General features: G+C 40.1%; 7 non-coding genes across 7 annotated transcripts; 1 reads left to right on the forward strand and 6 right to left on the reverse strand.

The window, feature by feature from the left end:
- Nucleotides 1–7,985: 7,985 nt before the first annotated feature.
- Trnai-aau lies at nt 7,986–8,059 on the reverse strand. Its single transcript has one exon. It is a non-coding gene; the product is annotated as a tRNA-Ile (tRNA).
- A 419-nt stretch (nt 8,060–8,478) lies between these two features.
- Trnai-aau lies at nt 8,479–8,552 on the reverse strand. Its single transcript has one exon. It is a non-coding gene; the product is annotated as a tRNA-Ile (tRNA).
- An 812-nt stretch (nt 8,553–9,364) lies between these two features.
- Trnai-aau lies at nt 9,365–9,438 on the reverse strand. Its single transcript has one exon. It is a non-coding gene; the product is annotated as a tRNA-Ile (tRNA).
- A 1,136-nt stretch (nt 9,439–10,574) lies between these two features.
- Nucleotides 10,575–10,648, reverse strand: Trnai-aau. Its single transcript has one exon. It is a non-coding gene; the product is annotated as a tRNA-Ile (tRNA).
- A 725-nt stretch (nt 10,649–11,373) lies between these two features.
- Nucleotides 11,374–11,447, reverse strand: Trnai-aau. The gene has a single exon. It is a non-coding gene; the product is annotated as a tRNA-Ile (tRNA).
- Nucleotides 11,448–13,338: 1,891 nt separating this feature from the next.
- On the forward strand, nt 13,339–13,410 carry Trnaw-cca. Its single transcript has one exon. It is a non-coding gene; the product is annotated as a tRNA-Trp (tRNA).
- Nucleotides 13,411–14,065: 655 nt separating this feature from the next.
- On the reverse strand, nt 14,066–14,166 carry Trnay-gua. The gene is made up of 2 exons: nt 14,130–14,166; nt 14,066–14,101 (listed from the first exon to the last, which is right to left on the reverse strand). It is a non-coding gene; the product is annotated as a tRNA-Tyr (tRNA).
- Nucleotides 14,167–23,433: the final 9,267 nt, after the last annotated feature.

A 23,433-nucleotide genomic window follows, 5' to 3' on the forward strand; every position in this document is an offset into this window, starting at 1 on the left:
GAAACCGCAAGACCCTCCTTGTTGGGCGCAGTCGAGGGCATCGGCAGACGACCGGGCACAGAAATTAGAGAAGTGTTGGCGACCAGAGACCTCGCATACATGAGGCTCATCTTTCGATTCGCCAGAGACAACGGTCTTATCCTTTGATTCCACATCCCCATTATCCTACCAAACCATATCCGCCATTCCTTTTTTGTTATTCGTTGTGTTGTCTTGGTCTTAAGTGTTTTGTTTTTTTTTTCTTTGTTTTTTGGTAACGCCCGAGTGATCCGTTGACGGAACAATGGCATCCGGGCTCAATGACTGCGTTGTCGTAAAAAGAGGGGCAGACATTGCAACAGTGTTCTTCATCCCAGTCCAGCCATGGTGAAGTGGGTTCGGCCTTGCTGGCGTTGGGTTCGGAGGTGGTCGGCGGGTTCGATATCGTGAATAGCAGAAAGCCTGCTGTTACGGGATAGAGCTCGCCGATAGCTTTTGAGTTCGGTGCTGGCCTGGTCGAGCTTTGACTATCACTGCATGGGCGCACTGGGCTGCTTGAGGAACACTGTTCACAGGCAATTGTGTGTGCTGTCTTGTTTGTTTTTTTTTTTTGTTATTGTTACAGCCGAGACCCGATAGACGGAAGGACGATGTCCAAATTCCGATCCGCCGACACCAGAACCACAAATCCAGCCATCACATCCATAGGAAAAGCAATAGAACCGGATCCCGATAACAAACATCCCTATCATCTTCACCAACAACCTGGATACACACCCCGCAACCACCTCACACTCACAACCGAGCATGCCCGGGATAAGGCAAATAACAGGGAGGAAATGCCTTGTTAATTTTTGTTAATTTTTGTGAACTTGTAAAAGTCAACACATGCGGTGTTGACAATACGGCGTCAAGCCGTAATCCTAAAAATATAAAATAAAATACTCAATCAGCCTAAGGCCCGAGAGTGTCAGTCCGCTAAACGGGCTCAATCGTTCAGGTAACGCGAGCACAGAATACCTCCATTGATACTGAACCCAGCAGACGAAACGATCGATTGTGACCGTGTATGGCTTTTGTGTAACGCACTGGACGTTTGGCACGAATCAATAAAACAGTCACGATGCGTATGCGTCCAGCGAGTGGTCAAAACGACAAACACAGCAAAAAAAAGAGACATTTTCGCCTTGTGTAGGTCAATCGGCTTTGTGCGTTTTTATTGTTGTTAGAAAATGTTTCCACTTTAAAAGTTGTTGGAACTGTTAACGAATAAACGGTGAATGATTGTTAACCAATTCCTTGAATCGTTTACTGAAACAAAGGTCGATTCGAATGGAGACGCCTGGTGGCTTTCATTAAAGGAATCCATTAATGGACTCTTTGTAATTGTAGATTAATGTTTTGGATATTGTTTGTTAGTTAAATGCTACGAGAAAACGGCCCAGATGTGATTCGATTTTCGATACATTGAAGATATATTCTCGCCTTTCTTCACGATCCTTAGCACCCTAAACCCAATAATAACAAATAATTGATAGTGTAGGGTTTCTCTTGGGCTTTGAGGACTCTTTAGTGTGAGGATTCGGGTTATCGAACCCTGCAACTATTGTAAACTGTGAGGCAATTTTAAATCCAAACCATTGTTTTTCTTTTTGGCGGTTCAAATGCGCTCAAAAAACATTCCAATATATCAACTTTTCAACATGCATATACATAATCTAGCGAACGAAAAACCGTTCCGTTCATAAATTCAAACATGGACACCATTTTCATTCCAACACACACACACACTCCATTTGTTTTTCAGTTGCGCAAACATTATTTTTTCAATATCCGTTTTTGAAACCGGTGAACGAACTTTTTTTTTGTTTTTTTGCTCTCCACAGCCGCCTCAACGCCCCCGTTGCATTCCCCGTTCACCCGTTTCGCTTCGATGCATACGGTACCTGCGTACCGTACTTCTTACAAGTTACGACCGTATTCCCTGCACTGCCATATTGTTCCACAACTACCGGTGAATAATTAATGTAATCTTACGGCATAACGAGTGAGAGTTTTTCGCAGACCTTCGCCGAATCACTCAAATGTATGTGTGTGCTTGTGTGTGGCACACGCAAATAGAGTCGAATGTTACCTTTTTCGGGAGTTTGTGTTGTTTGGTGCTTCTTTTTTTGTTACGTTCTCCTTTCTTCGAATGGTGCAGGAATGGGTCGCACAAAAGGAAACGAGAATTGTGTGTGTGTGTGTGTGTGTGTGTGTGTGTGTGTGTGTGTGTGTGTGTGTGTGTGTGTGTGTGTGTGTGTGTGTGTGTGTGTGTGTGTGTGTGTGTGTGTGTGTGTGGGTGCGTGTGGCGTGCCAACAAAAACACCGCTGTGCGACTGAGGCTGCGGAGGAAATTGATATATGCATGATACTGAGATTTATGAGCCACCGAGCGCCCGGGATGTGTATTCACCTGGTTCACAATCAACCACCGGTGTTTGCGGATGTAACGCACCCTCCCCGCATGCTGTTTGCACACCGTGGGTGCGTTGTTTAAGGTATGAAAAAATAATCACGACTGCAGGTAAAGGTCCATTGACTTTGGTGCGTCCCGGTGAGTGACACACGTGCCGAAATATTGAACTTAAAAATCAACATCCTGGCTTGTTGTAGTGTAGTTGGCAAGCTCTCGGAGAAGCTTTAGTTTGTTACGGACACTCATTTCATCTCCCAAAAATAAAGCAACAAAGTGTGAAAACTATTTAGAACAAAAAAATCCTTCTTAAAATGAAAAATAAAAACTCACCACAACATCCCATCCCAAACAGAGACATCAAAAGGCTCGTAAGTGCTCGGTCGGAAACTCCCGAACCCTTTAGCCAAAGGGGTTTTCCGACCCAGAAGTCAATCGATTAGATGCCACCCCGAGCGTGTGCCATCTTCCCGTCAGATCAGAGCTCGCCACCAGCTCGAACGGTAGCAAACGGATCTTTATTTTTATCCTACAGTCCTACAGTCCCATATCCACACCATATCCTACAGTCCCTGAACTGTGTGCCGAAAGGAATCTGAGGAGAGCAGTGACTGTTTGCTGCCACCAAGAATCATACCGAAAGGGTTATTTGTATTAGAGAGAGGGTTGAACTTCCCAAGGCTCGCACCCTAGGAGCGTTCAGCCGGTTCGGTGATGCTGCCCCGGCAGATGTATCGATTTGCTTTCGCTGCTAGGGTAGGATAATCGGCACCAATCCAGTCGACAAGTCGATACACACACCCACCCACACACACACACCCTGTCGACTGCGAGGCCGACAAGCAACAGGGTGACACAATGTTGCGTCTATGCGCAACACACCAAATGGACAGATGGGGCTCGCACAGTGTTCGCAGAAAAACCCGTGTCTGGCCGACGTTATTCCTCCCGGGGGGGAATGGATCGAAGTTTTGCCAACGGAACGTGGAGGATATGAACAGGGGTACTTGGCAGCAGCAACAGCGATAACTGACGTAAGAGTTTTGAGATTAGATTTGCATCGGTAAGGAGGCCGAAGGATGCACGTGGTTGTTGTTGTGGACCGATCCAAAAATCTTTTCCTATTGATTGAATTGTTTCTATGTTTTTGACATAAAAGTAGCATAAGTATTGCATGTGTATGTGTGTTTGCTCACATGAAATGCTCCAAATTATCAATTGATTGATGGGAAGAGGGTGAAAATTTGTCTGCAAACAGTTAGAAATCGAAACTCTCAGGGTTTATCAGTCAGATTCAATAGTTTCTACTCCGTTTAGATCTCTTAGTACTCTTCTGGGTTGTTTAGTTCATACAAAGTTGAGTCCTTGATGAATGTGAGATTTGATTTCTTATACCAAAATAATTAAGAATCCATGCTATTGATGAACAGAATAGGTAACAATATAAAAAAACTTCCTAAAAACCTGATGTGTGTAATAAAATGTAGTTAAAGTAGTTTGATGTTTATTCATGTTGGAAATTATTGGACACTCTGAAGATCTTCTTCTGGAAATCCCAAAATTTCTTATTTAATTTTAACCTCATGTCAAAATAGTCTGTTGACTCAGATAAAATTTCAAATTATTTTACGAAAAATAAAATTACAAAAAAATCACAAAAAAACGCATCGTCTACAACCTGTAACGTGATACGTACCTCTCTTGCCAGAAGTGCAAACAGGAGCACCTGTCCCCGTGGATGGTGAATGCGTGCGTGTGTGTGTGTTGCTTTATTGTTTCTTTTTTCTTCTCACCTTTCCCTGTTCTGTCCTAGCAACAGTTTCAGCAAATCGTTAGTCGCGTACACACAGACACACGCACGCCAAGGACATTCACCGTCGTCCGGTCCCGGTTTTTCGGTGGTGTGTATCAATCGCACCAACACTGCGGCACCCGAACTACCGATTAAATGCCGTGCGAGTGGGACAATAATCGCTAGCGGAAAGTCGAATTCCGTTGCACCACCGGAATGCGTCTAGCTCGATGCACTAACAAGACGCGACACCCATTGGGAGAGAGAGAGAGAGGGAGAGCGAGAGAGTTTTTTGCTTGTCTAATGCTTTTTGTCTACTAACTGATGGCGTTTTCCCGTATGTTTATGTTGAGGTGAATTTTACGCAGCTGGAATCCACCCGCTGGAAGCTACAGGTAAACGGGATCGTATGCCGAGCACTGGAGCGCAACACAGGCGCATGAAACACATTTGCATACCTTTCAGGCGCTTCTTCGAGGATGCTTTTTTCGGTTGCCTTTTTTGAGCGTTTGAGGGTTAGATTTCGATTTTATAATTCACATTGTATTTTTAAAGTAAATTTTTTTCACTAATTTGCTACACTTGATCATTCACACACTAACACAACCACAAAAACCGTTTGTTGCGCTTTTTTTTCCTCTCAATGGTGCAATTTTTCCCTTCGAAGTGACAGCTAACAGGGATGAAAATAGTGAGACGCTTGCCCTAACACGGACACGGGCTTTAGCAGTGTGCGTTACCCTGCAAGCGGTGATAGTGTGTATACACACAACCGCCGCTTGTTGCGTGAGCCGAAGACAAGTGTGCTGAAGCGCGACACAGCAACGATTTATCGTTGATCCTCTCTCTCACACACAGTCGCTAACGTCGCCAGTACGAGTGTGTGCGTAAACCAGGCACGATAAGGGATATCAAATGCCAAAAACACGGCATTACACTACGCACGCACACAACCACACGCACACTGTCACGCACAACAACAAGCAAGAGTGAAAGCGATACAATTTCCTTGCGGGAAAGTCCCGCAGGAGAAGTGTGTGCGAGAGGATTTCCTCAGCGGTGGGGCGAAATTCCCGGGGTTGAAATGTGATTCCCCTTCATTCAACTCACACAACTGTATGGAGCAGTAGAAGCCAATAAAAACGAAAATAAAAACGATGTAAAAAGGATTCACTGTTTGGAGGTTTTTTGTTGGGGCCGAACGATTGTGTCACTCTACATCATCATCATCATGTGGCGCTAACACTCATTACTCACGGTCGATAGTACGGCACCTCACAACTGCACAACACAACAAGTGGCTACACAGAGTTAAACTCGCTCAAACTCACAGCCCCCGACCCCTTCGAGTCGCGTCCCGTGGCGGCGTGTCGTTGTATCATTTGGCGTTGGCTTTCGTTTTTCTTTGTTCCTATCGTTGTCCGTGCTATCGGCCGTGTGTGTGGCTTTTTTTTCTGTTGTTGTATCGCCACTGCACCACTGTCAGTGTACGTGTGCGCCGTCTCGCTCGTTTATCCTGTTGCACAACGCGGTCCCGTTCACGCTCACGCGCCCATTTCTTACGCGAACAAACACGTCACTACTGCTGCTGCTCCTTGTAACTAACCTAACCTTTATCGGCACATTATACTATTTCGGGCACTGTATTTGCATTTCGCGTTTCCGCAAATTTCAAACTTAGTAATGTGAAACCGTATAAGGAAACATGGGCATGGGCACCGTGATAGTGGACAGCACTATTTGTTTTCGTCACGAATTCCACGCTCACTTTCAGCCCGCTAACAACCTTTTGTAGCCCGAGTTGGTGCTGGGTTGGCGCACAGTGGGTGAGAAATGGAGTCGTTGAGGGTTTGAAGGATTGTAATAATTTTATAAAAAGGTAATGTTTATTGTCAATACGTTTGAAAAAGAAAAATCTACACAACAAAGGATTAAACAGTTTGGTTTGGGTTTTCTTAATATTTTGGTATAAAACACCAGGCGCCTCCAGCAAATTGCACATAAAATTAGTTAAGAAAATTATTCAATTAAATTCTTCCTTATTTTATATTACAATTAAACTTATAATTATAAATTATAAAAAAAAACATCTGAAAATGTTCAGCTAAAGTATGCGTCCAACATGGACAGCATTTTCACCCACTGTGCTCCTGCTGCAGGATGTTGCTCGTATATTATTGTTTTGCCTCTGTGTTTTTCTCCACTCGTACGCACACTCCGACGCGCCAACCGGTGATAGCACACCAATACAACCGTACATCCACCCTCTTGGGAATAATACACATCTTTCGCATCTAGTCCCGGGGAACTTCTAGGATTTAACACTCGCCACCAACGAATAAATCGGAAATGTTTGTTCACTGTTTCAGGTCGTTTTCCAGTAATATGTTCGTTTTGTAATCAATGCATGCGTTACAAACTGTTGATGCACAAAGCTTTTCTAACATTTCCCTTCCACACACAGCTGGCCCGTCTAGCTGGATTCGGAATTGCTTCAGTGTCGATGGTGTGGCACACAATTTTCCACCGTTGTTTTCGCTCGCCCACCACCAGCGAGGTAAATGACGTCAATGATGCACCAGTCCAGCCAGTGCAGTAAACAACAACTATCGTCACCTTTATCGCCTGCACTGTACTGCATCACGTTACCTTGTGCGCTGTAACTCCCGGTCTCGCGGACACCCCGATTCACACAGCAATTTGGGTAAGGATATTAAGCTGATTGCTTACGGGAAAACCACTGGTTCGATTGTGGCAAAACTATCCGTTACGGTCCGTACTGCTACATACTATTGCTAGTTTCTATCGTTCACTATTCACATTTCACTGGAAACTGGAACAAACGAATCTGGTGGTATGAAGACGGGTTTTTGCTACGGAAACAATGCACAAAGAACCAGACACATTCAATGGGGTGTAAAATGCACGGGGGCTGTTTTCCTTTCGTTACGGATTTTGACAGCTCCCGCTGATGGTGGTAGTTGTAGCAGAGTTGGATGGCGTACCCTCACACACACACATACTAGCGCAACCATTCGAGAGTGCGTGCACGGGAAAGGATATACTTTAACAGTATGGTTCTGTTTCGTTGTGGGATGGAATTTTCGATGCTAATGCTACATGTAATGCTTAGTAATGCAGTAAAATTAAAGGTAAATTTTGTGTCAAATTCTACTAACGTATTTCACTAAAACAGAATGAAATCCGAAATCGCTTGTTGAATTTCAAAGTCTGTAAGAAAGAAGTTTCAAAACTCATCACTAGAGTGCGCACGAGTAATTTTGATACAATTGTTAAGCAAAATATGTATTTATAAAAAAAATACTATCTCTACCTTATTATCAATCAAAATAATCATAATCTTAAATTAGCACGTCGCTTAACACGATATTTTTACATTTTAGAGAATTGAAACACGTGGACAAATGGTGGAGTACAATTCGATGGACGTTAGCGACTCTGGTGGTTGGTTTTGTAACTATGTCAGCAAAATGTTTATTTTAGGTTTCAGCTGCTTCAGTTATGTTTGTCACGTGGCGGGATGATGTGTTTCAAATTAAGGTAAGGGATTTTTATTAAAATCTTCACAGCACAATGACTACGTAACAGTGAATGTCTGTATGTGTGACGTTAAAAGTGTGCTCAATTAAATACTACACAATAGTAGCATTGAATATTTCCTAAAATATTCAATTGAAAGCATTGAAAAGCATTGACTAAAATATTAATAGTATGTAACAAAAATAGATATCTCGGCTGTGGCTCCAGAGAGGATCGAACTCACGACCTTCGCGTTATTAGCACGACGCTCTAACCAGCTGAGCTATGGAGCCTCTATTGTTTCTCGAAATTTAATTAAACATTCGCATCGGCATTCAACTATTTATGTGTATGTTTTTGTTTGCGATGTATAGCTATTAGAACAGGTGTCTGATAACACAATTGAACTGCTTGAAGTGTAGCAGAAATGTGAGACTTAAAAAGTTTATGAATGTCTGTTTGTATGTCGTGTACAACTTGCTATTTTTTGTGATAATGGACCTTTTTACTAATAAATATTTTAACAACCTAAAATTAACAATCATTTGCTGACCGATTTTCCAATGTAACTCATTACGTGGCATTTTATAAAAGAATATTGTAGAACACAAACGCATACAAGCTGCAGCAGATGTTTCTTAGACTTTATTGCCTTTATTTATTGACTTTATTATCTATAAACATGAAAAATACTAAAATAAAGTAACTTGTTTGGCTCCAGAGAGGATCGAACTCACGACCTTCGCGTTATTAGCACGACGCTCTAACCAACTGAGCTATGGAGCCTCTATTGCTTCACATTCGTTCGTTGCTGGTGGGATCCCCCTGTTTTCCATTCAATACGTTGTTGCATTGTTTTATTCTTTTTCTATTTTTATCTCTCACAGTGTTTATCTTGAAATAACACAGTAATTTTCATGTTGTAAAACAATATACAACAAATATTTGTGCAAAATCGACTATTGTTTTAAACATGGAGTTATTCGCTTTTTTGCCTGAGAATCACTATTTAAGCCATTTGCATTTAAGATGTTATTAAAGATAGCTTGTGCAACAATGAACAAACATAAAATATATTAGATTATGCTTGTTTCGATTGCATTTCCATTTCAACAGGACTAGGATAGGCAGGTTTGACTTTCTATTTGTGGGTGAATGAAGTAAAAGAAACCATACAAAGGGAAAACAAACAATCGATTTGAGGTGCGAAACAATAGATAAAAAGAAGAATAGTAAAGACATTTGGGTTTTTCTGTTTTGCCTATAAATTTCCAGGAAAAAACTTTATAATAATCTTTAAATAAAAATATCCATTTGAGAAATGTTTTTGATCTGTGTTCTTTGAGCATGGTATGTCGCATTCTTTATTTATTTGCTATGATAGACAAATAAATTCTTTTATTAGAAATGGGGAAGCTACAGAGCATTATGAACCGAATGAATAATAATTTAATTAAGTATAATTACCAGTGCTTGTTGCTGTAAGTTAGTATTACACTTATTCCCTTTACATTTACATAATTTCTTTCACTTTTATAACAAACAGCAGCCAGTAACAATTGTCAACAACAATCAAAGAAGCAAAAACTACGGTATCATGGCTCCAGAGAGGATCGAACTCACGACCTTCGCGTTATTAGCACGACGCTCTAACCAACTGAGCTATGGAGCCTCTATTGCTTCACGAGCGTTTGTTACCGGTGGGATCACCATGCGGTCCGTTGTAATGGCTGTTATCGTTTTTTTCTATTTTTATCTCGCGATGCGTTGTCTGAAGTTTTCTTTGCCAACGCGTGAATTATATGAAAACTGATGAAATACTTACTAAAGAGGTGGTGTAAATTCTCTTCATTGGCCCTACAATCTCTAAAGGTTTCGACCTGCCATTTCTGTTTTTGTGACTTTATTTTACCCTTAGCAAAGCAGTCAGCCCTGCGAACGGGGAGGCGGTCTGGATGGGATCTGATTTTTTTTCTATAACCTATTTAAATTAAATAACAGTACAGTCGTTTAAATATTACCCTCACGGAATAAAACCTAATAATACACGATCGTGTGTTTAGCTTAAGCAGCGGTTCTAGCAAAGCAACACTCGGAATGATAGTAGAAGTCTTCATAATTAGCAAAAGGTTATGAGTATGAGCAAAATAAGGAAATAAACAATCTTACAATTTTGTATGCTTTCAAAAACAAATACAAAGTTAAATCTTAAATAGATTTTATTAATGTCTGCGATGGAACATGTATTTTTGTTACAATCTATGTGTTTTACACTACAATACAGACTACTAATCAAACCAAAACGATCAAATGAGACATATACAAATGGTTTATTTTATTTGTTATGCAAAAAAGCGAAAGGTAAAAGTAGGAAATAAAAAAATAATTTGTTAATTGAAACATTGATGTTATATCATACACTTAAAGTGACGTGTTTATTTAATTTTTTAAGCGTTGTACGAGTTGGGTTTTTCTTAATCTGTTTTTTTCCTGTTCTAGTTCTTACTCTGTGATGAAAAGTTAGGTAAATTAGAAGAAGCACCTGATTCATTTATATTCCATATTCCTCGCACAAGACAGCTCCTCCATCTCCTCCTTCTTTATAGCTGTCCTGTGCTACACAACCCCATATTTAAATATTATACGCGATAGTTCAAGTGATGTAAAGTAGCATGAATGTGATATTTTAAATTAATCATTATCAATCGTTACTGATGATTAGTTTTATTTGTTTTAATGTGTTTTTCTTCTACACCCAGGCATTATCAACAATAGTCAGCTGCAATCAAACAAACAAAAACACCGTTTTGGCTCCAGAGAGGATCGAACTCACGACCTTCGCGTTATTAGCACGACGCTCTAACCAGCTGAGCTATGGAGCCTATAAATAATAATAGTATATAAAATCTACAGCAAAAATAGAGCTAATTGATAACACTGCAAACACCACAGTCCTCACCACTTCCATGTGTATGAAATTTGGACATAAATATTCTATTACTTATCCATACTTGACATATTTTTCTATGTGATTATTTATCAGGGGTCTGAAGTAATGTTTGGTTATTTTATTAAATTACATTAATATCTACAACATATAGTTGCTCTCTTGTTTTTTATAAATTTGTCAATGTATATAAAAAATTGTTAATAGTGCAATCCCAATACGCATGATTGCTTAAATGGGTGATTTAAATCATGCAAACTAGAAATTGGAAGCAAGGAAGCAACCTTGCTTGTGTTGTCTAAGATTTTTTTTTGAAAATTGAAAATTTCCGAATTTATATAAATTTGGCTGTTATTTTTTTGAGTTATTTTGATGATTTTATTTTAATTTGAGAAACATTTTTTTAATAAAATATATCTTAGAGGGTCATCACTCCGAGTATGATGATTGCGTTCAACTTTTTGAACCCTCAACAATGACCTCAATTGTATTGTATTGTTTTGCTTTTCATATCATTTCATTCATTAGGTTTTCATTCATTTTGTAACGCTCAAAAGGAACAGACGAAGGATTGAGCCTTATTGCCATTTGCTATTTTATGAATGAGTGCGTCATATTCGTGGTTTTCCGCGCAATTTTTAAACAAAAATACACTTACTCTGGCTCCAGAGAGGATCGAACTCACGACCTTCGCGTTATTAGCACGACGCTCTAACCAGCTGAGCTATGGAGCCGCTTGTGTAAATTTCATTCTACTTAACAAACAATTCGCTTGAATCTATTTATACTTGTCAATCGAACTGTTGATTAGCTGCGATATCTCCTAAATCGCGCCATTTCGCCTCGCTATTTACGTTTTATAAGTTGATAAGCTCCCGCATGCACTTACGCTTACACCCCACTAATGAAAACGATCTGATAAGACATAATTCGTAATCGGGATTACGTTTGCTTGACTTGCTGCCAACGCTGCCAAAGCTTTTATTTTTTTCACCATCCACAGCATTGAGACAGCATTCCCATACGCACACCGGGCGTTCGAAGATCTTACCAAAGTGAAAGAAAATTCTCAGCTCCCGGAGGTCTGGCAGCGAATGTACAGCTAAATCGCAAACATTAGCCATACATTATTGATGTAGCGTGTGCCTGCCCGTGTGCTGGCTTCGCACTGATCCGTTGGACTTATCTGGACCAGAAAAATCATAACTCACGCAACGGTGATGAGGGCACGTCATCATAATCATCATGCTCAGGATAATCGAACCGAAACGTCAGAAGCGCACCATCATCATCCCGTCGTTTCATTAGCATGAATAATTGATCCTCCCTTATCGGAAGTGTACTGTGTGCTTGGCTGTGTGCCACGTACCGTAGATATTCGTAAAATCCGGAATTTCATACATTTTTAAACTCGCCGTTCGTTCACCGTTCGTCAAATTAGTTCCACCGGCTGTAAACAAACGTGAGCTTTAGCATTAGAAGGCAACCTGGAGATGGAGCTGAGCCACCGCGGAGGAGATGAGGCACCCAGTTGGATCAATCGTCTTTTGGATCGGAATTTGCGCTGTAAGATTTAAATAAATAAATGGTTTGCTGCTGGTTCGTCAAGTGTGGTGCAATCTTGTCCACAGGTTCTCAGCCATAGCTAGTAGAGAGAGAGAGACCAAAGCAAGCGATGTAAGATCCTATCAAGAAGCATACAAAAAGGTATGATCGTCTTGCACTGCTACTGTTACCTTCGCTAAAGATGAGACAAATATGGGCAAAAAATGCTGTGCAAAGGAGAAAGAATTCAATTAAAACTTTGCTTTCGTTCGAAACTCCTGGCTAGATATCACATCGAAGCGACACCGGACCCAAAGACCCTTGGTAATTCGAAAGGGTGCATGGAGAAGAAAACAAAATGACCGGACGATGTCTACCATTTATTGGGGTAAGAGTATAACAGTTCTACGGAAGGAGTATGTACTGCCTTCAAAATAATCTTTCCTGGCTATTGGACATTGGACACCTCGGCCAATACGCTCCCACACACCTTAATGCCCGCTGACCTGTTGCAATATAAACGGCCACGTCCGGGGAGCATTCTTTACCAAATCTCCTGAAACTTACCCTTGCAGATGCTAACCTGCTGGCGCTCAACTTTGGCCCGCTAACTTGTGGCGTTAGGGATGTGTTTAATCAATTTTAGTTTAATTAAAATTCACTTTACCGAAACTGGATTATAAGTTACAAACCAGGGGCGGTCCGAAGCACCGGCGGAGTTGTGGTAGAAGTTTGTTTGATTTTCACTTAGTTGTTTCACCCGTACTACCTACTAGATTGACAACGATTACCGGGTTCTCTCCTCGTGGGGTGGTAGTTTACACAACCACAGGTCCGTACTTTCCGAACCGAAGTACTGGACGGTCAGGTTCAAAGATGTGGAAGCAAACACCCAGGCCAGTGCACTTTTTGAGCATGCAACAGCAACAATTGATAGGGCTAGTGGGTGGGGGCGAGCTGCTATTCTCGTGCGGGTGGTTTTAATTAAGAAACGTCAGTGTTGAAGGGGGGAAAAATAGAATAAACGGACACACCACAACAAGCGAGCTGGTGGGAAAAACAATTAGCATCTTACACGAAGACTCCGTGGCGCAACGGTAGCGCGTCTGACTCCAGATCAGAAGGTTGCGTGTTCAAATCACGTCGGGGTCAATCATAAGATACCAGCAATGAAATGTTGTGCTGGGAAAAGCTTTTCCATTTTTATACTTATTTATGTGGTAAGGGTAAGAAAGTTTTTCACAAAATAAGAGGTTAAAAAATAAGCAAATGGTGTCGTGCATTATTATACATATCCATTAAGAAATAAAATTGTTACTTACAACATCAAATTTTTAAATCAGTTTTTAATTTACTGATAAATTTTATCTAAAAAAACAGTTTTAAATCGAAAAATTCGAAAAATCAATAAACGTTAAATAATAAATTAATTTTAAAAAATATTTTAAGGTTCTTTAACTGTTAATACTGTTCACCATAGTTGACTCCAAAATTTAAACAGTAAATGCTTAAGCTCAAGCATGTTTCTGCAAAATAATGTAAATTTTTTTGTAAATGATAACAAAGCAATATATAAAATAAATAACAAAGCAATAAAAAATAGATGAATTGTTATGTGAATCTAATTTAGCTAAAAACAATGAATTGAAAATTTGAATTTGAATTAACTTCAAAAATTCATATTGATTGCATACATTAAACCGGAGATACATTAACATAACGTTTTTTTACACTTATATTTTATTAACACATTTATATTAAGCAAGGTTGAATGTAAAGAAACTAAATAAAATATTACTTCAATATCTCCTTCGAGCCGGATTTGAACCAGCGACCTATGGATTACTACTCATTATCACAATTGCGATCTTCTACAGTCCACCGCTCTACCAACTGAGCTATCGAAGGTTGTAATAACAATGCTGCCAGAAAACGTCCAGATTGGCTTTCGACTTAACTGAAGTATTGTTTTTGTTCTTAGAAGCTTTTAATGTAATTTTAACAACAAATCACCACACTTATACTGTCAATATAGGTATGCACACATTCAAACACACCTTAAAACTAATAACTTAGGTGCATTTAGCAATCAAACCGTATACCGTCTTATCTACTGATAGCATGCGATACAGCTGCGCAAAGTCTGCTTATTAAACGTTGCAATAATATTTTGCAACTTATCATTGATTTACTGCTTCCAGTAACCGTAATCATTAATCGCTTTGCTCGAAGATTTCTTATACACCACCATCCATAACCCATTCCTTTCCGGTTCTTCGTTACTTTGGGGATGAGCACTCTGTTACAAGACTCAAGCTTCCTTCCGGCCGGCGAAACCGGTGATGGTACGGAAAGGAAAAATGGACGCAAAATCCTGGTAATTGGTAGGATGTTGCAGATTTTATTTGTTTTTAAAGTTAAAAACTTTGCCTCGTGCGCACTATTGGACACTTGATATCGAGAAAGTTGCTCGCTGGAGTAAGCTGGGAAGTACCTGTAGTCTTTCGAGGCGCACAATGGGTTTAATGATATAAATTTTGGACTAATAGTTTATATTTGAACTATTATATTTTTAGGAATGGGATAGTTATCTGTAAATGTAAATGATGGCTTCTACATTACCCATACCTAGCGAAACAATCCTGCGTCATTTGTATATTCACGCTGCAGTTTTAATTTGACATGAAATAAAACAGGTTTCTTTATTTTTATTTTTATTTTATTAAATTATTACGGACTGATGCCGTATTGTCACCACTGAATGTGGTGACTGTGAATTACATTCACGAAAAAAACAATGAAACAAAATTAACTAGGCATTTCCTCCTAGTTATTTGCCATTTCCCGGGCATGCTCGGTTGTGCAGGGAAGATGGGTGGTTGCTGTCCGTTTCTATTGTGTGGGTGTGTGTGTGTGTTGTAAGTTTTTTAGTTCGGTTCTATTGCTGTGGCTATGGCTTCGATGGGGGGTTGATTTGCTCCGGTTGTCTATCGTAGTGTGTCACGTGGGTCTGGACTGAAACAAACAAGCACAGTTATTTGCACAGTACAAACATAAATTTTTCTGCGTGCAATGTTCTCCAAGCAGCCCAGCAATGACACAGCCCGTGATCGACCAAGTCAACATCGAACAAAAAAGCGATCGGCGGATTCCATCTCGCAACAGCTGGAGTGACTCCGCTCTTTACGAGGCTGTACCCGCCGACCACTCCCGCGCCCAACGCCAACCCAGGCGACCCCGCTGTACCAAAGCTGGACTGACTTGGAGCACACTACTACAGACAAAAAAAAAAACACAAGCCTGCCTCCTTTTAACGGCAGTAAGAAAATTGCCCTCGAATGCAATTGCTCCGTCAACGGATCGCACGTTGCACAACGTAAAACATTTACAACAAAGACAACACAACACATAACAAAAGGAGTGGCGGATGTGGATTGGAAGGATAATAGGGATGCGGAATCAAAGGATGAGACCGTTGTCTCTGGCGAATCGGTAGATGAGCCTCATGTAGGCGAGGTCCCTAGTCGCCAACACTTCCCTTATTTCTATACCCGGTCGTCTGCCGATGCTCTCGACTGCGCTTAACAAGGAGGGTCTTGCAGTTTCAAACTCCACGCAGGACCACAGAAGGTGATCCACATCGTGAAATCCGTCACCGCTGCCACACACCTTCGTCTGAGCCAGAGTAATACGCTGCAGATGAGCATTCAAAAACAGGTTTCTGTCACCTTAATAATTGTTTTTAATCCATAATCGAACAGAATAAAGAAAAAAGTAATAGTGTAACTATAGTTTTCAACAGGTGAGCAAATAATGTATAACTGTAGAAAAATCTCGCTACAAGTATTATTTTAACTAATTTCAAAAGGAAGAAACTCACGTTAATTCTTTAAATACAATTTTTTATCACAATTGCTTCGGTATTTGAAAAGTAATCAAAATATTCGAGTATTTTTAAGAGTATTTTTTCCTAAATGATAATGATATTAAAATTTATTAAGAGCCCATTTGGTCTTTAGAAACTGGACAAATAACTAATTTTTCTCTTTAAAGACATCCGAATAAAGGTACAAGGAAAATGTTGATTTTTGGTGTTTTAGTTCTGAGTGATTTCAGAACGATTTTCAAGACACATTACCTAAGACATTAAGAGACATTAACACTGAACCTGGCAGTTAAATGTTAAATAGGAGCATATTCAATGTTTGAGTTTTCTCAAGTATTTCTTAAAACTTGATTTGAAATACTAAACTATCAAATCCAAAACATTGTTCGAGAGTATAACAACCAAATTAATACCATCTTCAACCAGAATCATAATAAACCAAAGAATGCTACAGTTACCCTAAATTTGAAAAAATATTATTATTTTACTTTAATTTTAGATATTATTTAAAACAGTTCAGAACAGACCTATTTTTTCAGAATTTAAAAAAAAATCAGATACAAAATATTTAAAAACTTTCAAAAGTCATGAAAAATTAATGCATTGCTCCAAAAACTCTAATGTACCGCACCAATCCCACTATCCCTTGAGAACTGCTGGCAGCAACCCAGAGCACCGACACTTTTAATTACTAAATATTGATAAGCACTTTCGTTCGGCTGGATCTTCAGCCGTTGCATCGTTAGCCAATTTGCATCCTGCGCGCACTATACACTTTTACCGAATGCTGAATTTCTTTCAAATGCTAGTCACTTGACTAACTTCTTATCCGGTAAAGCGGCTCGCTTTTCTCTGCCACAAGATGGCGCTTCGCAGGACAAAAAAACTTTTTCCATTAATTTTGGCCAATCCCTCCCACCATCCACAATACATTCTGCTTTGCCAACTAAGTAACGCGATTGTTGGCTGGTGAAATAAAGCCCACCATGGACATGATCGTGGATTATTGTTGTGCTGGGTTGGGCAAGAAAGAATGTTCATCCTGGCGACACAACACGAAATGTTGCGCACCGAAACGGGAACACACATCACCGGTAGCGTTGTAATTGAAATGCAGAAGATTAAGCAGTAATTATTCATTCATTGAATAAACCAGCCTCACCGTGCAAAAGCTTGGTGCAACAGCGTGCGGGGACGATCGGGTGACCACCATCAGTCACCATAATCGTCATTCGCGTCGTCGACAGATGACAACCAGGCGGAACGATGATGGTGATGCCGGTGACGTTTCAACTCGTAACTCGCACAACCTTTGGCCTGGATGGGAAGCAAATTAATTCCCAATTCAGCACCAGCCGTCGTTTGGGTGCGCGAAGGTGTGGAAAGTACATTCCCAAAACCATCCCACATCGGTGCAAACTCTGTCCCTCGGTCGTGCGCGAGAACCAGACACATCCGATTTGCCGCACCGTCCGAACAGTTGCTACGGAACAGGTGTTTCTGGGCTGGGCTATTTCCGATGTTACAAAACGCTCGTTAAATCGGCTTTGATTTCTAAATTTTGCATGTAAATTGGAGACACACAATGTGTGTGTGTGAGTGAGTTCGTTCGCATTTATGCACACACAGAAAGCATAAATGCAGGAGCATCTGTTCGGGGCGATGAGGCGATTTGGTCCACCCTTTTTTACCATTCATGATGGAGTTATTATTTCATTTTTTTTTTGTGTGCCCATGTGTCTTTGCCATCGTTGAGCTAGAGAATCTTCGACCTTACCTCTGGTATGGAATGGAGAAAAGCACACACCACACAGAGCGCACAGTCATCGGACATCGATTTGCGGACTGTATCGTAAATTTAATTAAACACCTATTCATGGTGGCAAATTTCAATCGTACGTGTACGACTGCGGTACGTTAGAGCAACTTCTCTACGGCTCCTAGTCTCGACTGCAAGCGCAGCACAGCGAGGGTTTAAACTTTATCCTTCGTGCTCGCACAATCTCGGGAGATTTGTGGGGCAAAATGTTGCCGTAATTGGACGGTATCGTTTGGGACGGACACGGCCGCTTGCCGTGTCGTTACCGTTGACGCAATTATACCGTTCGCATAAGTTAATGCAGACGCGGGTACCGGACTACAAACTGGTTCCTTCGGTCTTTCGGGTCGGATGCTTGTGGGGATCGACACAGTTGGACTTCATTTACCGTCGAGTTGAGTCGTGGCGGTAACCATAATCATATTGCGAAGAGCAATAAATTCATTTTAGCTAATAATATTATTTTATCATCACCCCATGATCGGTGTGAGAAGTGGAGCGAGCACACATGCGCGTCTGTGTGTGTGTGTGAGTTCAGCTAGGATATCTTCTTAAGTGGATCTAGATTAGTAGATTCGCATTCATGGCGATAACGGTTGGTATGACGGTTATGGAAAATGTTCTATTGAAATAATAATGACAAACAAGTTGTACGACACATAAAAATACTAATGTACATGCAAACATCGTCAAACAAGTATCACAAAGATGGTGTTAAACAACAATACTGACTTCAAGAAAACTTATGGAAACTAGAAATAGCATTTCAGCACAACTTATTCCTTGATAAAGTTAATATTTCAGTTGTAGTCTAGTGTCAACTATCATGCCATTTTGTGCTCATCAGTCACTCGATGTTAGTGTCCAAGTATTAAATAGAATTACCAGTTTATAGACAAATTTTGAATATATAAGCTATGATTCAGTATAAACAAGTATGAAATTTAAGTTTATTTTAAATAAAAAGAGATAAAGGGAAGTTTTTACGTGTTTTGTAATCCTGCTTCAATAGGAGGCCCTCTTAAATACCGTCCATTGGATTTTAAATAAGTATTTTATAAGCGTTGTTTAGCTAATCGTATAGACTTTCAAACATCCGATGAGGCCAAAAAATCCCAGTAAATATCCTACCGATAAAAAAAGAAGGAGTTGAGGAAACTTTACCACAATACAAAGAAAGCACTTAGGAATGATTTTGATATAGCCAAATCTGATAAGATCATTCAATTATTTGGAAAAAACACGTAGTTGTAGATTTTGTTATACAACTATTGAAGTTTGAGTAAACATGCAGCGACTTAAACTTAAATCGGGACAGTTTGGAACTGATCGTTTTGTTGACAGTATGACTATTTGCCTAGCCTAGGGTTGAACGATTATGATTATTTTATCGCTCGTCTTTTTTTATCACTATATATTTCACTGCTGACAGAAAGAACTGACTGCAAAACATTTACCAAATGGCCAAAATCATATCTTGGATTTCTTGTCGATGTCATAAAATGTAGAGAAAAGTCAAATTAAACAATTAATCATTTATAATATCGGGAACACAACTTTCAAAATTAGGTAGGTTTTTTTGATACTAAAAAAGAGTCGATCAACATAAGAGTAACTTAATTACTCTGCAGCAATTCACTTGAATAATGCAGATATATTGTCATGAATCTATTATTTAAGAAGTTGTCGGTAGTTAATAGAAATATGTATAGAGTGATGAGTGAAAAACTCATGATTTTCTAGACCTAGCAATTGCCTAGAAAGCAATCGTCCAATAATAAGGTGTCAGATTTTCCTTTTAATGTGAAGGGATACAATTCCTTCAATCCATTTTGTTAACAATCGTCCTACTTGGAAACTGTGTCACGTCTTAGCAAAAAAAAATTAAAAGATTTTATAGCTAAATAGCGTACCAATCTTTAGTTACATCCATGTCAACACAAAAAAGAAGAAAGTTGAGCTTTGTTGCTCTGTTAATCTTGTACGAAAATTATCGTGAGTAACAAGAACTTTTTTGGGGATTTTCTTTAAGTCCTATGAGCTTAAAAAGCAAGACAAAAATAATCATTATAAACGGTAATTTTTTTCGGAAGAAAAATTAATTATAAAGCAATACAGCTTAAGAGTAAATTTTCTTCTCTAAGTCGCTAAAAACTGAAAAAAATTGCCAAAGATACTTTTGAGTAAGAGTTAAGCACTAACTGTTGATGTAGTTCAGACACGAGTAAAAACTGGAAAGCATTGAAGTCTTTCCTCAGTGGGATGGTTCTACAGGTCACTAGTTTTGCTTTAGATTTTTTTTAAACATAATTTTTTACATATCATTGCTGTAAAGTACAGCAGCCTTTCTACGGATGCTCTAAATTCATATTAATTTTAATAAAATTGCTATTTATTATGTAAAAGAGAAGCTACCCTAAAGAACTTTCCAACAAATAAAATTATAAAATTGTGAGCCGAGTATCTATTTCTTCTTAAAATAACTCTGATATCCGACAAATAGCTAACTAACAGCATGCAAATAGTAAGATTTGTTTAAAGAAAAGGTAAAATCATGGAAATCTTTTACTGTATCCCACTTCCTTCAGTAAGTTGCCATTTGGCTTATTACGTATGAAACATGGCAGCAATGGTGTGCCTTCAGTACCTGCTCCACTATCACAGGCTATAGTTAGAGTCCTTGCCGCCCCCCCCCCCCCACCCCTCCCCCACCCTAAATGCAGTCCAATTACCGAACCTAACCCAAGCGATTACGCCGAGACAATGGAATGGAATCGTGCCCGGAATGCTGTGCACGTCGTTCCGAGTAGGTTTGTAGAAATGGTTCAATTATTTTTAATGAATTGAATCACTGTTTACTCCCGTCTCCCAGCTTGCTTGGGAGTCCTTGTCTTCTGGTCGGCCCCGTTGGGAATCGTCCGGCTTAGTCCCGGACGCACGCAACAAGTGTGGGCTGCCCCATTTGCTTGCCATTTCTAAGTGGTGCTATTAATTGTAGTGAAACGGACAAACGAGTGCACTGCAATGACGCTAGCTTATCGTTTGTTCTAGTACCGATACTGGGGCGGGATATCCTTTGGACTACAACAACAACAACAACATTGTCCTCTTGGTTCGGTTTTCCAATTTTTAAGGGACACAGACACAAAAGGTACACCCGGGGGGGAACTTTTTTCTTGCTGCCTACACATTTCATTTATTACAGTCTCCGTACCCAAAATAGGACCTGAAGCCGGTCTGGCAGAAGTCCCTTGGTATGCGGTCTGTTTGACGGGACTAAAAAGAGTTGAGTTCCTTGGTACTCCATGAAGTCTTTCCATGACAAAAGGTTTCATGTCGCAAATTTGTAAACAGGTCCTTGCTAGCAACAAGAAGTAACCAAAAAAATCCTTCTCTCCACACACACTCTCACATTCCGGTCCCCGGAGTCCCAAGAATGAGAAGTTAAACCTTACCACAAACTGGGCATCAAGGAATTAGTCGCCGTACGAGTCCTCCTTGCTCCCGACCCAGGAGTGAATCCTGGCCGTACAAAAACGCCCTGTTCGCCCTCGGGACTGTTGTTGGGCAACCTTCTCAACCCCTTGTTACTAATGTGTCAGTCAGTTTTTCCCATGATTAACTTTTCCATATTTAATGAGTAAAATGTTGGCAAAGGATTAGCTTTTAACTGCCGTACCCAGTTTTGGGCTCGGGCCCTCTCCCAAGGTACGCGCACGGTAGCCTGACACGGTACCGCATCAAAGGCTCATAGCCAGGAATTCTGCTCCTGTCGGATCCGTGATGAGTGGGATCCCGAAAAAGAAAAACCCCAAGCCTGCAAGCTCGTCTCTCATTTTTCTGCTCTCGCTTCCATCGCTTGCATCTCTTTTTTTTTCGTTTTTCGATTTCGTATAACCCATTGCCCCATGAAGAAGACCCTTGATATCTGCCCGCATCACAGTAAATGTTGCTTCTAGGCAGTAAAAAGGTGATAGAAATTAAAATTGTACAGCAAACAAAAAAAAAACATCCTTGCGATAAAATCATCAAATCCTTCCTGTGAAGGTTGAGCTCGGTGAGGCAAAATGCTAAAGTAGCTTTAGAAATGAAATGAAATTTTAATGCATTTGCTTCCAAATTACTTTCACACCCATTTGCTGATGGTTCAGATGGTGCCGGCGGTACAATAGACGAGAGAGCTGGCAGATGATGGTAGGTCGTACCATTCGTTAGTCTATGTTAAATTTGCTTGATTTCTCTTTATACAACTTAAGAGATTAAGAAGCTTGAAGATACCTCATATGCTGTAGGTTGTTTTAAAACAATATAAGAAATTCGTCCGGGAGATTTTTGAAACCCTTCTACATCATCTCGATACGACAACATTGTAGTGACACAGCACCCATCCTATTTACAATACAATTTGAAACGGAATTCATAAAACGCGAGTGGATTTTCTTCCACAAATAAATAATGTAATGGATAATTGTATCGCACTGTTTGTGACACTTATGAAACGTTGATTATCAAACAGAGCCGCGAGTGCCAGCTTTCATCATGATAGTGGGCCAACCAACGCTCACCTGGACGTGGGGATTTAAATTTTCAACAACGTCGCTCCATCATAATTCAGCAACGGCGCGTGGCCATTGGGGCGAGAATTTGCTGCCGGACAATCAGGTGTTAAGCTGATTAAAAATAATTATTCCATTTGTCACTTCACAAAGCATCGTCAAAAGCGTACCGTATCGACCAACAGGCGATCGGTACGTAGTGCTGGTGCTGGTGCTGTGTCATCGGTGCGCCCGCGTTACCTTTGTGTGCTGTCAGCGGTAAAGCAACAACAACGCCAGGAAGCGGGAACATAGCACCCGGAAAGGATTGATTGTTATAATGTGTGTGTATGTCGAAGAGTAACAGACAGGTGTGTAACAAATTAAAGGTGTTACGGGTTTAATGTTAAACCTTCCATTATTACTGATGCGCCTGTTGTGTGTTTCAATAAAGTTTCTAATGAATTATCATTTTTTGAAAAAGGCGCTTACATGAATGAAGTAATCCCGTTTTGATTTGATTTTCTAGATGTATTTACACTGTAGTTGTTTGTTGAATAATTTCCTTTATGGCTTTATCTAGGACTCTAGATTTCGTTTGATTTCTAGCATTGATTTTATAGTTCAATATTGTATTGTTTCCCGTGCGCTTAGTTCTAGATTCAAGACCGCAATTGGCTACTTCTTAGATTGGTTCGTTACCCTTTCATTCACTTCTCATTTTTTAACGAGTCTCTAAGTGAATGCGTGTCAGTTTAGGTACGAGAGCTTCTCTTGTTTTTATCTGATCGATGATGGCATTTGAGTTAACCTAGTGTTTACTCCTTCGTGGCAGATATGTTTAAGCTCCAGTGCTTATTAAATTGCATGTACATTTTCTTTTTTTGGCAGCAGTTAACCAAGATCCTAGCCAAGAAATCCTGGTTTCCTAGATG

The sequence above is a fragment of the Anopheles stephensi genome, chromosome 2 (assembly GCF_013141755.1).
Source record: "Anopheles stephensi strain Indian chromosome 2, UCI_ANSTEP_V1.0, whole genome shotgun sequence".
Classification (NCBI taxonomy): Eukaryota; Metazoa; Arthropoda; class Insecta; order Diptera; family Culicidae; genus Anopheles; species Anopheles stephensi.